At 45.1% G+C, this 12,841-nt stretch overlaps 1 long non-coding RNA gene across 1 annotated transcript in view; it reads right to left on the minus strand.

Moving 5' to 3' along the window:
• The window catches only part of LOC140000535 (uncharacterized), a 32,697-nt gene extending 21,508 nt beyond the window's left edge, over positions 1–11,189 (minus strand). Inside the window, exons 1-2 of the long non-coding RNA XR_011805576.1 lie at positions 11,025–11,189; positions 6,856–6,996 (exon numbers count right to left, since the gene is read on the minus strand). This is a non-coding gene — a long non-coding RNA (uncharacterized lncRNA). The remainder of the gene's footprint in view (positions 1–6,855; positions 6,997–11,024) is intronic.
• Between the last annotated feature and the right edge of the window lie 1,652 nt (positions 11,190–12,841).

Consider the following 12,841-nt stretch of genomic DNA (forward strand, 5'->3'; position numbering starts at 1 on the left):
GATACTGCTATCAACTTAGTGACAGACCCTGCGGCCACTCCAAGCCCTGTGACAGATCCAACGGCCACTGTGACCCCTACGGTGGACTCTGCAGCCGCTCCGGTCCCAGCTCCTGCAGCCGCTCCAGTCCAAGCTTCTGCAGCCGCTCCAGTCCCAGCTCCTGCAGTCGCTCCAGTCCCAGCTCCTGCAGCCGCTCCAGCTCCGGCTCCTGCAGCCGCTCCAGTCCCAGCTCCTGCAGCCGCTCCAGCTCCAGCTCCTGCAGCCGCTCCAGTCCCAGCTCCTGCAGCCGCTCCAGCTCCGGCTCCTGCAGCCGCTCCAGTCCCAGCTCCTGCAGCCGCTCCAGTTCCAGCTCCTGAAGCCGCTCCAGCTCCAGCTCCTGCAGCCACTCCAGTCCCAGCTCCTGCAGCCGCTCCAGTTCCAGCTCCTGAAGCCGCTCCAGCTCCACCTCCTGCCGCTACTCCAGTCCCAGCTCCTGCAACAGCTCCAGCTCCAGCTCCTGCAGCCGCTCCAGCTCCAGCTCCTGCAGCCGCTCCAGCTCCTGCAGCCGCTCCAGCTCCTGTGGCCGTGTTAGAGAAACGAGCTGTAGCAGTGCAAGTTGACCCTGCAGAGGGTATTCCAACCCCTGTAACAGGGTCAGAGAAACGAGCTGTAGCAGTGCAAGTTGACCCTGCAGAGGGTATTCCAACCCCTGTAACAGGGTCAGAGAAACGAGCTGTAGCAGTGCAAGTTGACCCTGCAGAGGGTATTCCAACCTCTGTGGCAGACCCTGTAACAAAGTCAGAGAAACGAGCAGTAGCAGTGCAAGCTGCCCCTGTAGAGAAGGTGAAAAAATGGTATAGAGATTCAGGTCATTTAGAACGCAGAGAGTCTTCTGCCAATCCAAGTAAGGCTTCTGCCAAAACTAGGTATAGAGATGACGAAGATGACGACGACGCTGGGCCATCAAGGATTCAGGAGGAGGAAGATGAGGATGCCGAAAAAGCAACAGTAACTACCCGAAGCCTAAACGAGCGCGAACTACGAGATGTGCGAAAAGATTTTGGTCATTGTATAGGTGAGCAGCTTGTCACCTGGCTGCTCCGGTGCTGGGACTCTGGAGCCAATTGTGTAGAATTAGACGGCAGGGAAGCCAAGCGGCTGGGATCCCTTGCTCGAGACGCCGGCATTGACAAAGCAATTGCAGATGGAGCACAATCCACCAGCCTCTGGAGGCGTCTCCTCTCAGCTGTGAGGGAAAGGTATCCCTTCAAGGAAGAACTTTTATGTCTACCAGGCAAGTGGACCACTATGGAGAAGGGAATCCAGTACCTGAGGGAATTAGCCATACGGGAAGTGATTTATGAGGATCCAGACCTCAGACAAACATCCAAAGACCCAGATGAAGTCAAGTGTACACGACCCATGTGGCGGAAGTTTGTACGGAGTGCACCATCATCATATGCCAGCTCATTGGCAATAATGGCCTGGAAAGAGGATGAGGAACCCACAGTGGATGAAGCGGCTAAACAACTCCGGCAGTACGAAGAAAGTCTTTCCTCTTCCTTACAGGCCTGCGTCTCAGCTGTGGAGAAACTTTCTGAAGAGGTCCACCAACTTAAAGAGAGTCTATCTTCCCCCCAACCTGAACCAACCAGTGTCCAACGACCGAAAGAGAACACTTGGGAGAAACTTTCTGAAAAGTTTCACCAACTTGAAGAGAAATTATTCTCCTCCGTACCTGTACAAAGCAGTGTCTCAGCTGTCAGGGGTAGGCGTTCACCCACACAAGGAAGACGATATGGTGGGTACTCACCCCGTGCCACCCTGTGGTTTTACTTACGAGACCATGGAGAGGACATGAGAAAATGGGATGGAAAATCTACCGCGACCCTAGAGGCACCGGTACGTGAGTTGCAAAAGAAAACAGTCAGGAAAAAGGGATTCTCTGAAAAGTTTGCTGCTCCAACTTCCAGCAGACAGTCCTTCAAACACAGAAACGAAGAAGATTCTGACCAGGATTAGGGGGGCCCTGCCTCCAGCCAGGGGGAAGAATGGGACAATCGAGTTTATTGGACTGTGTGGATTCGATGGCCTGGCACATCACGCGCACAGATGTATAAGGCTTTAGTAGACACCGGTGCACAATGTACTATAATGCCATCGAGCTATAAAGGACCAGAGCCCACCTGTATTTGTGGAGTGACAGGGGGATCTCAGCAGTTGACTGTATTGGAGGCTGAAGTGAGTCTGACTGGGAATGAGTGGGAAAAGCACCGCATTGTGACTGGCCCGGATGCTCCATGTATCCTTGACATAGACTATCTTAGAAGAGGATATTGCAAGGACCCAAAAGGGTTCCGGTGGGCTTTTGGTATAGCTGCCTTAGAGACAGAGGGCATTAAACCATTATCTACCTTGCCTGGTCTCTCAGAGGACCCCTCTGTTGTGGGGTTGCTGAGGGTCGAAGAACAGCAAGTGCCAATCGCTACCACAACTGTGCACGGGCGGCAATATCGCAGTAACCGAGACTCCCTGATTCCCATCCATAAGCTAATTCGTCAATTGGAGAGCCAAGGAGTGATCAGCAAGACCCATTCACCTTTCAATAGTCCCATATGGCCAGTGCGAAAGTCTAATGGCGAGTGGAGACTAACAGTGGACTATCGTGGCCTGAACGAAGTCACGCCACCACTGAGTGCTGCAGTGCCGGACATGCTGGAACTTCAGTACGAACTTGAATCGAAGGCAGCCAAGTGGTACGCCACAATTGATATCGCTAATGCATTTTTCTCCATCCCTCTAGCAGCAGAGTGCAGGCCACAATTTGCTTTCACTTGGAGGGGAGTCCAATACACTTGGAATCGGCTGCCCCAGGGGTGGAAACACAGCCCTACCATTTGCCATGGGCTGATCCAGTCTGCGCTAGAGCAGGGGGAAGCTCCTGAACACCTGCAGTACATCGATGACATTATTGTGTGGGGTGACACAGCAGAGGAAGTTTTCGAGAAAGGGAAGAAAATAGTCCAAATCCTACTGAAAGCCGGTTTTGCCATAAAACAAAATAAAGTCAAAGGACCTGCACGAGAGATCCAGTTTTTAGGAATAAAATGGCAAGATGGACGTCGTCAAATCCCAATGGATGTGATCAACAAAATAACAGCTATGTCTCCACCAACTAGCAAAAAAGAAACACAGACTTTCCTAGGTGTTGTGGGGTTTTGGAGAATGCACATCCCAAATTACAGTCTGATTGTAAACCCACTCTACCAAGTAACCCGTAAGAAGAATGAGTTTGAATGGGGCCCTGAACAACGACAAGCCTTTGAACAAATCAAGCAGGAAATAGTCCATGCAGTAGCCCTTGGGCCAGTTCGAACAGGACCAGATGTAAAGAATGTGCTCTACACCACAGCCGGGGAGAATGGCCCCATCTGGAGCCTCTGGCAGAAAGAACCTGGGGAAACTCGAGGTCGGCCCCTGGGGTTTTGGAGTCGGGGATACAGAGGATCTGAGGCCCGCTATACTCCAACTGAAAAGGAGATATTGGCAGCATATGAAGGAGTTCGATCTGCTTCGGAGGTGGTCGGTACTGAAGCGCAGCTCCTCCTAGCACCCCGATTGCCGGTACTAGGCTGGATGTTCAAGGGAAGGGTCCCCTCTACGCATCATGCAACTGATGCTACATGGAGCAAGTGGGTTGCACTGATTACTCAGCGGGCTCGAATAGGAAACCCCAGTCGCCCAGGAATATTGGAAGTGATCATGGACTGGCCAGAAGGCAAATACTTTGGGATATCATCAGAGGAGGAGGTGGGTCGTGCTGAAGAAGCCCCACTGTACAACCAGTTGCCAGAGAATGAAAAGAAATATGCCCTGTTCACTGATGGGTCCTGTCGTATTGTGGGGAATCATCGGAGATGGAAGGCTGCTGTATGGAGTCCTACGCGACGAGTTGCAGAAGCTGCTGAGGGAGAAGGTGAATCGAGTCAGTTTGCAGAAGTGAAAGCCATTCAGCTGGCTTTAGACATTGCTGAACGAGAAAAATGGCCAGTTCTCTATCTCTACACCGATTCATGGATGGTAGCAAATGCCCTGTGGGGATGGTTACAGCAATGGAAGCAAAACAACTGGCAGCACAGGGGCAAACCCATCTGGGCTGCTGCATTGTGGCAAGATATTGCTGCTCGGGTAGAGAACCTGGCTGTGAAAGTACGCCACGTAGATGCTCATGTGCCCAAGAATCGGGCTACTGAAGAACATCAAAACAACCAGCAGGTGGATCAGGCTGCTAAGATTGAAGTAGCTCAGGTGGACCTGGATTGGCAACATAAAGGTGAATTATTTATAGCCCGATGGGCCCATGACACCTCAGGCCATCAAGGTAGAGACGCAACATACAGATGGGCTCGTGATCGAGGGGTGGACCTGACCATGGACGCTATAGCACAGGTTATTCATGACTGTGAAACATGTGCTGCAATCAAGCAAGCCAAACGGTCAAAGCCTCTTTGGTATGGAGGACGATGGCTGAAATATAAATATGGAGAGGCCTGGCAGATTGATTACATCACACTCCCTCAAACTCGCAATGGCAAGCGCCACGTACTTACAATGGTGGAAGCAACCACCGGATGGCTGGAAACATATGCTGTGCCTCATGCCACCGCCCGGAACACTACCCTGGGCCTTGAAAAGCAAGTCCTATGGCGACATGGCACCCCAGAAAGAATAGAGTCAGACAATGGGACTCACTTCCGAAACAACCTTATAGACACTTGGGCCAAAGAACATGGTATTGAGTGGGTGTATCACATCTCCTATCATGCACCAGCCTCCGGGAAAGTTGAACGATACAATGGCCTGTTAAAGACTACCTTGAAAGCAATGGGCACTGGGACGTTCAAAAACTGGGATACGCATTTGGCAAAGGCCACCTGGTTAGTCAATACTAGGGGATCTACCAACCGAGCTGGACCTGCCCAATCAAACCTGTTACGTACTGTAGATGGGGATAAAGTTCCTGTAGTGCATGTAAGAAATATGCTGGGTAAAACAGTCTGGGCTACTCCTGCCTCAGGAAAAGGCAAACCTATTCGTGGAATTGCTTTCGCTCAGGGACCTGGATACACTTGGTGGGTGATGCAAAAGAACTGAGAGGTCCGGTGTGTACCTCAAGGAGATTTAATACTGGGTGAGAATAGCCCATGAACTGAATTGTACCATGTTAATTAGTATATTATACTGTATGTTATCACTACCATGATTACTATAGGTGACTAATTAGAATGTATGGAAAAGAGTGTAACCTGAGCATGACATAAATGGTATGGAATAAGGGGTGGATAGATGTCCTGGTTTCAGTTAGAATTAATTTTCTTCCTAGTAGCTGGTGGAATGCTGTGTTTTGGCTTAGGATGAGAAGAGTGCTGATAACACCCCGATGCTTTAATTGTTGCAGAGCAGTGCTTATACTAAGCCAAGGACATCTCAGCCTTTTGCTCTGTCCTGCCAACGGGCAGGCTGGGGGTGCAGTAAGAGCTGGGAGGGGACAGACCCAGGACAGGTGACCCAAACTAGCCAAAGGGGTATTCCATACCATCTGACGTCATGCTAAACAATATATAGGGGTGGCTAGCCGGGGGGAGGGGGCCGGACTGCTCGGGGTTAGGCTGGGCATCGGTCAGCGAGTGGTGAGCAATTGCATTGTGCATCACTTTTTTGTACATATTATTATTATTTTCCTATTATCACCATTGTATCATTATTATTATTATTTTTATTATTATTTTTATTATTATTATTTTCATGTCTTATTAAACTGTCTTTATCTCAACTCACGGGCTTCACTTTCCATTTCTCTCCCCCGTCCCAGAGAGGGAGGGGGGAGGGTGAGCGAACGGCTGCGTGGTGTTTAGCTGCTGGCCGGGTTAAACCACGACAAACTGTTGTCACTTACATTTTCTAAACCTCAGTGTTGGATAAAAATAAGAGTTCTATGTTTAAATTTAGTCAGGTAAAGCAGGTAATTTATTTTTAATAACTATTTAAATGAATAATTTATTCTCTGAAGCTACTGAAAAGAATAGCTGAGATCTTTTTCAAGAACAGCCAGCTTCCCTCTTTTCCCCGATTTCCTGAAATAAATTTAAAAAGTAATGGATCAGGTTACTACATTTTGAGGAGAGTTCTTGGTCAGAAATATACATCATTACAGTTGTTTGCAATCCATCTCTCTGAGAAGGTAGATTTAAAACACTCCAATCCTCATCGTTTCCTTAGTAAATAGCTGAAACAGCCTACACTCAGCATCCATTACTGTATGTTCCAGTCTGATTTACAGACCTTTCCTCACATAATGCCTAAAGAGCTTACATGTGACTTCAAGTCTGCAGTTCAACCTAAAAATGTATGTTTGGTCATACACAATAGTATTTCTACACATCAAGTAGAAACAGAAACTCAAACTTTGTGATCTTAGTCGTACTCATTAAGAACACTCTCCTTTTGCTCCAGCAAAGCATTAGCTCCCACCTTTGCCCCTGGACCTTCATGTTTTTGTCTTCCCAAGCACAAAGAAATTCATAAGTAACAATCACAAGCACACATCCAAATCTGAGTACTCAAATTTATCAGCTGTATCATAACTAAGGGTCCAGTGGATCTTTCTTTATCACTTTCTAGTATTCTGACATCTCTGAATAATATGAGCAGATGTGGAGTAGTTTTAGCATGACTGTCAGGTACCTAAACAACCAAAAATCTGCATATGGAAATGAGCTGAAATATGGATATCATTTCCAAATGGGGAAGGCTCTTATTGTCTCAGCTCTTTGAGAATCTATTATGATAATTCCCACTGACTTCAGAGATGCCTACCTGATTAAAGAAGAGCTGATGAGTTGAAGGTTTCCCAGCTGCTAAGCTTAGCCACAAAGTCATTGATGACTCCAACAGATGGTCCTGCTTTTAGACCATTGAGAACTTTATGAGCCATTTATCCTTCAGGCAACTCATAATCTGAAATAAGAAACAGAATGTACTAATGTATTTTGTTACAAAATGCTCTGGGACATGTCTTCTCTGAGTGGCATCCAAACACCCTCAACTTGAACACAATTGCCGTAGTCAAAAAAATCAGCAGAGTTTAAGTTTTGTTTGGTTGTTTTTAAGGATTAGTGAAACAGTTTGAACAGTATTATAGAATGAGAACATTTGTCTTCTCACATGAAAAAGTCAGGTTTAGAAAGGTTTTATGGAAGGAGCATTATGGAGCTTGTAAGGAAGCCAGCTCTCCCTTTGCACCCTCCTTTTAATTCCAGAGCCACAACAGGGCTATTCAGTAAATAAAATCTTTCTTCAAAAAGCATTCACTGGGAGTCAGAGTCAGCCTGACTACAGTTGTTCTTGTCTAGAATCAAGTGATTCAACAGAAACATAAGAAAATCTTTCATGTATTTTTTTAAAGCACAATTTTTTGCTGACATAAGACAAAGTTAATGAGACAAAGAACAAACTCTTAAATAGTGTATACTTTACTGTAATAAATGCTTCTCTGTGAAGGATGTACTTTCTGGAAAAAAAATTAAATTATTAAATTAAATTATTAAAGTAATATCTGAACATGCATTCATAAGTATATATATGTACACTCTATCATAATTTGTGGGATCACATCTAGTCTTAATTCTACCAAAGAGTTCAGTGAGGTTCCCCAGGCATGGCATTTTAACCAACAACCTGTTTTTCTAAACTGTATGAGTAGTAAGTCTCTCCAGCACACATAAAGGAGGACTGTGATCTGGAACCATAGTGATTAGGGAGTTGTGCCTAAGGGTTACTGAAAGAGAATTGAAAGAAGGTGGGAAAATCTTATTTTTCCATTCACTCATTTGCCATTACCATTACTACTTCTTCAAACTGTAAGAGTTAAATAATGCAATCAGTTTATTCTCACACACTCACTCTTTCTGTATGAGCTACTTGGTAATTAGCTACTTGGTAATTAGCTACTTAGCTACAGGCAATAAAAAAAATATTCTATATCCTGTACAAGATACTTATACTTTAAATCAAGTCTTAATTCATCCTTTCTTGTTGTAAATTTACCTAAAATAATGATGTTGCAAGATGATGAGCAATACCACAGAATCTAACTTGCTTTGTGCTTCTTTTTATTTTCTTTCCCCAAGCACTTAAAATGTATTTATATTATGATTTTAGTTTAGAATGACTGTAATTCTATTGCAGAAACATGCATTGTAAGTGTCCAGTTCTATACCATCAGCTGTTTTGTTGTGCTCATTATGACCTCTGCTAAATCCATTGCAATAACTATGAGTTGATATAGAGGCATCAAGAACTCTCAACAGGAAGCCTGAAACTTTCAGTAAAACCACGGAAGCTTGTTAGTTGTTGGTGCTAAAGTTGCTGATTTTTAATGGTGTATTGAAGTTGCAGGTCAGCAAGTTTACAAGTTTGTGTTTTCATAATTCATTTTCTATTACCGAGCATTTATGAACAAAAGAAAAAAGAAATCAACAGGGATGGCAATGTGCTCCAGTCTTGTATGAAAAAATTGCAATTATTATTCTCCATCTCTAGAGTATGTTTGTAATAGTGCAACCCTAATCAAACTTGCTATGGGGTTTATGACAAGCTATTTATTGCTTAATTATTTTTCTTTTCTGCACCAATAAAATTTTTATTCTAAACATTTTCTATTGAATAATAGAAGCCTGCTGTGAGATCATTCCCACTGATTGAAGTCTGATTATTTTCATATAGCAGCTGTCACTAGGTATTCCACTTCCTTAAGCTCTATCATTAGAGAGGAATCACAGATCCATTTCTTACTGTAGATCATGTCATTTTGGTAACTGTGAGCCTGTTGAGCTAACTTTCTACAGAAGGGGAGTGGGAGTTCAGCTTAAATTAAAAAAATAAACAAACTTGTTTTAACATTATTTAAGTGAACAGACAGTTTTGCAGGGATATTGAAATGAAGACTTCATTGGGGGATCACACTCTTAGAAAGAGTGGGACAGATCTATCAACTTATTTTGGTGAAAGTCCAGTTTCATTCCATTTAGTATGATGGACAATGTTTAGTAGGTCTTCTGTTCTGTACTTATACTTTCTTGGCTTGGATTTCTTCCTGTATTTCATTAGCCTTGTTTTCATTAGCCTTGTAAACATTCTGGTATTAAAATGATCACTAATGACCTACTAATTAAATTTAAAGAGGTACTTTAACCATTGTATATGCAGACCCTAGTATATCTTTATATCTTAAAAGGCTATAAGATTCAAAAGCAGACTTCAGGTTACAATTCCTACAGTAAAGAATTTCTGGCTCAGTATAAGTATACACATTATAAATCCCCATGTAGGTTAAAAAAAAAAAAAGTGCTTCTGTGCAATTAACCTGATGCTGTTCTCTAGTAAAGTGTCAATATACCTCTTTGAAAAGGATTGAAGTGGACAACCTAGCATAGTCCATTTTAACAATGATAAATGGGTATATATGGGTATATACATACTATAGAATCATAGAATATCCCAAGTTGGAAGGGACCTATAAGGATCATTGAGTCCAACTCCTGGCATCACACAGGTCTACCCAAAAATTCAGACCATATGACTAAGTGCACAGTCCAAATGGTTCTTAAACTCCGACAGGCTTGGTGCAGTGACTACTTCCCTAGGGAGCCTGTTCCAGTATGCAACAACCCTCTCAGTGAAGAGCCTCTTCCTGATGTCTAGCCTAAACCTTCCCTGACTCAGCTTGACACCATTCCCACAGGTCCTATCACTGGTGACTAAAGAGAATACATTGGCGCCTTCCCCTCCACTGTCCTATGGTAAAAATATAAGTTATAAAGTCTATAAGATATTTGTGAGACAAAAATTTGGTAGGTCATAGGTTTATGATATAACAAACTGAAAAGCTTAAATTATATGTCAACCTCCTGACACTAACATCATTTCAGATAGAAAGCTATTTTCAAGGCCCAAAGGAAGAAGCAAACAAATGCATCATTTTTCAGAGAGGTTAGTTCAATTTATTTTGTCAGGGCAGATAAAGCTTACCAAATATGGCAGGATCTAGACCAGAAATCTTGACCCTATGTGACTGGTAACAACTGTTTGCTCAGCTGCAGCAAGTCATGGAGGCCATGACTTGCTGCAGCTGAGCAAACCAAGCTACCATGACGACTATGAGGAGTTGCCATAACAATGTTCCATTATTGCCCGATTGAGGAATAAAAATATTGTTGCCAGCAGCAGGCTTCAAGGATGGGATCTACATGACTGCTAATCACAAGGGGGTTGTTTTCTTGCAGTTGTTTGTCTGAGTGCTTTTGGCCAATAATCTTGTGTGAGACACTAGCCACCCCTGTTAAGTTTGCTATAAAAGCCAGGCTATTCAGGTAATAAAGTGAGAGCATGATCTGACCATACTGGTGTGTGTCATGACTTTGGTCGTTGTTCCTGCAACAGATGTCTTTGTATCTTCATCTTTACTGTGATTGCATCTCTCAGTGCAACTAGTATTTAGATTTGGCTTGTCTAACTTTCCTCCAGTTGAAACCACTTATCCAGTCTTTCTTTTTAAGCAGTGGAGAAATGTAGCAAGTTTTTCTTAGAAATGAACTTTAGGATAGCGTGAGTCCCCTTTGTCATCTATGTTTTGACTAAAGGAAGTCCATCGTACATAGTGCACTGAGGTTCAGGTGAGTTGTCTGAGTTGTTTGTCTGAGTGCTTTTGGCCAATAATCTTGTGTGAGACACTAGCCGCCCCTGTTAAGTTTGCTATAAAAGTCAGGCTATTCGGGTAATAAGAGAGAGCATGATCTGACCATACTAGTGTCTGTCGTGTTTACGGCCGTTCTTCCTGCAACATATGGCGCCCGAACAGGCTGAGACCCAGAGACAGAGAGACGCTGAGAGACACAGAGAGACACTGACAGACACAAAGATACGCAGATAGCCTAGGAACAGAGACGCGGTTACATGCGGGACACTGAGAGACTTGGAGCACAGACCCGGACAGACGAGGTGAGACGCAGAGAAAGAGGTATCGCGGTGAGACAGAGGGATCACGGTGAGATGCGGAAACAGAGGTATCCCGGTGAGACGCGGAGCAGAATCGTGGTGAGATGCAGGACATCCGGGGTCGAGTTGCTATGGAAGATTGGAGGCGTCAGTGGAAACGGCAGACGACCGCCACCATGTGGTGAATTGGCACATAGCAGAGGGGTGGAGATCACGACCCTGCGGCTCGTCTGACGTAACCACGGAGGAGGAAGCAGCTATCCAGCTTCTCTCTAGTATTCTCTCTAAGACAGGTGTATCTTGCAATGTAAAAAAGATCAAATCCTTGGTGCACTGGGCTCAGAAGGAGGGTTTTCTGAAGGAAATCCCTTTAATGTTTAGCCCAGATGAGTGGCAGCATGTAGGAGATTACTTATGGGATAAAGCCATCTCAAGTGGAAAGCTAGATAAAGATGCAAGTGGGACGTGGCACACAGTGATTAATGTGCTGTGCGGTATGAAAAGCGAACAGCAGCTCGCTATGGCGGTGGCACAATCTTTGTCAGTACTGTCTGGGACTGACAGAACGCCAAGTATGAAACCTGAGACCTCAGGAACATGGCTGGCATGATCTTTTTCGTCGGTTCCTGCACCCACCCGTTCGGGGTATGCCCTCTTCAATAAATCAATCAGCGACAGAAATAACTACGGGACTATCGGAGCAGAGTGCTGATGGGGAGTGGGGGCTGCCCTCCCCACCCCCTGCACCAGAAAATCTTGATGAAGCTGTGCTGCCAGCATCTGTGCCGCTGCCAGGCAGCAATAAATCCACTCGGGATGCTTTGCCAATGAGAGGTGCAGAAGCAGCTTGCGAAAATCTACCTTCAGTGGAGGAGTTGTTCCAAGAACTGCTAGTGAAATTGGAGAACTTAAAAATTGCATATTCGGAGGAGCTTCTTCTATCGTCTGCCCCACCGGAGCCGACTCGCTCATTGTCCATCCCTACACCACCGTCGGCACCAAGGAGGGACAGGTGCTCCGATGTCATATGTGATGCCATCATAGAAGGGCATTGGCATGCTACATCCTTGGCCTGCCCTATTAATATCGACCCTGTGCAAGGCACTGGGTCGTGGCAGCCGCATGATTGGAAGCTTTCACAACAAGCTCCAAAAACGGTTATGGACTATGGTTTACAATCCCAGGTGGCTCAACAGATATTTCAATGGATTTTCCAGGCAGAACTAATGTGTCCACTTGACTCTCAAAACTTGTCATGCTCATTGTTAACTCCTTCCCAATTGTTATTGTTTGAAAGGGAATGGTTGCAGTTACCGCAGGGGGAAGTGGGTCAACTGCATCAACCGTGGGACCCTCTGTATGGGATTACTGCAGAGATGTTAATGGGGATGGGTCCTTATCTCAATACCCAGGTTCAGCTGCAGTTCCCTGTGATTATTCACCAAACAGCTGCGCAGCTCGCACTGAGGGCTCTTCTTAGTCTCCCAGGGGAAAAGAAAGCACCTCCATTCTCATCACTAGAACAGGGCCCTGGGGAACCATATGATAATTTTATCGATCAGTTGTGGGCAGCAATTCCTGATCATCCTGATCTAACAGCGGAGTCTAAAAGCAGTGTGTTCAAAATGCTTGCATTTGATAATGCAAACCCAAAAACTCAAAACATCTTAGTTACACTGCTGAGAACTGTAGCAGTAGAGGACATGTTGGTACAGAGAGCTGATCAGTCGAGGCAACCAGATGTGGTGGCACAGGACTGTCAGAGATTTGCTTTTACGGTACCCTCCATTAACAAACAGGCCCCGGC

Source organism: Anas platyrhynchos, chromosome W, assembly GCF_047663525.1.
Source record: "Anas platyrhynchos isolate ZD024472 breed Pekin duck chromosome W, IASCAAS_PekinDuck_T2T, whole genome shotgun sequence".
Lineage (NCBI taxonomy): Eukaryota > Metazoa > Chordata > Aves > Anseriformes > Anatidae > Anas > Anas platyrhynchos.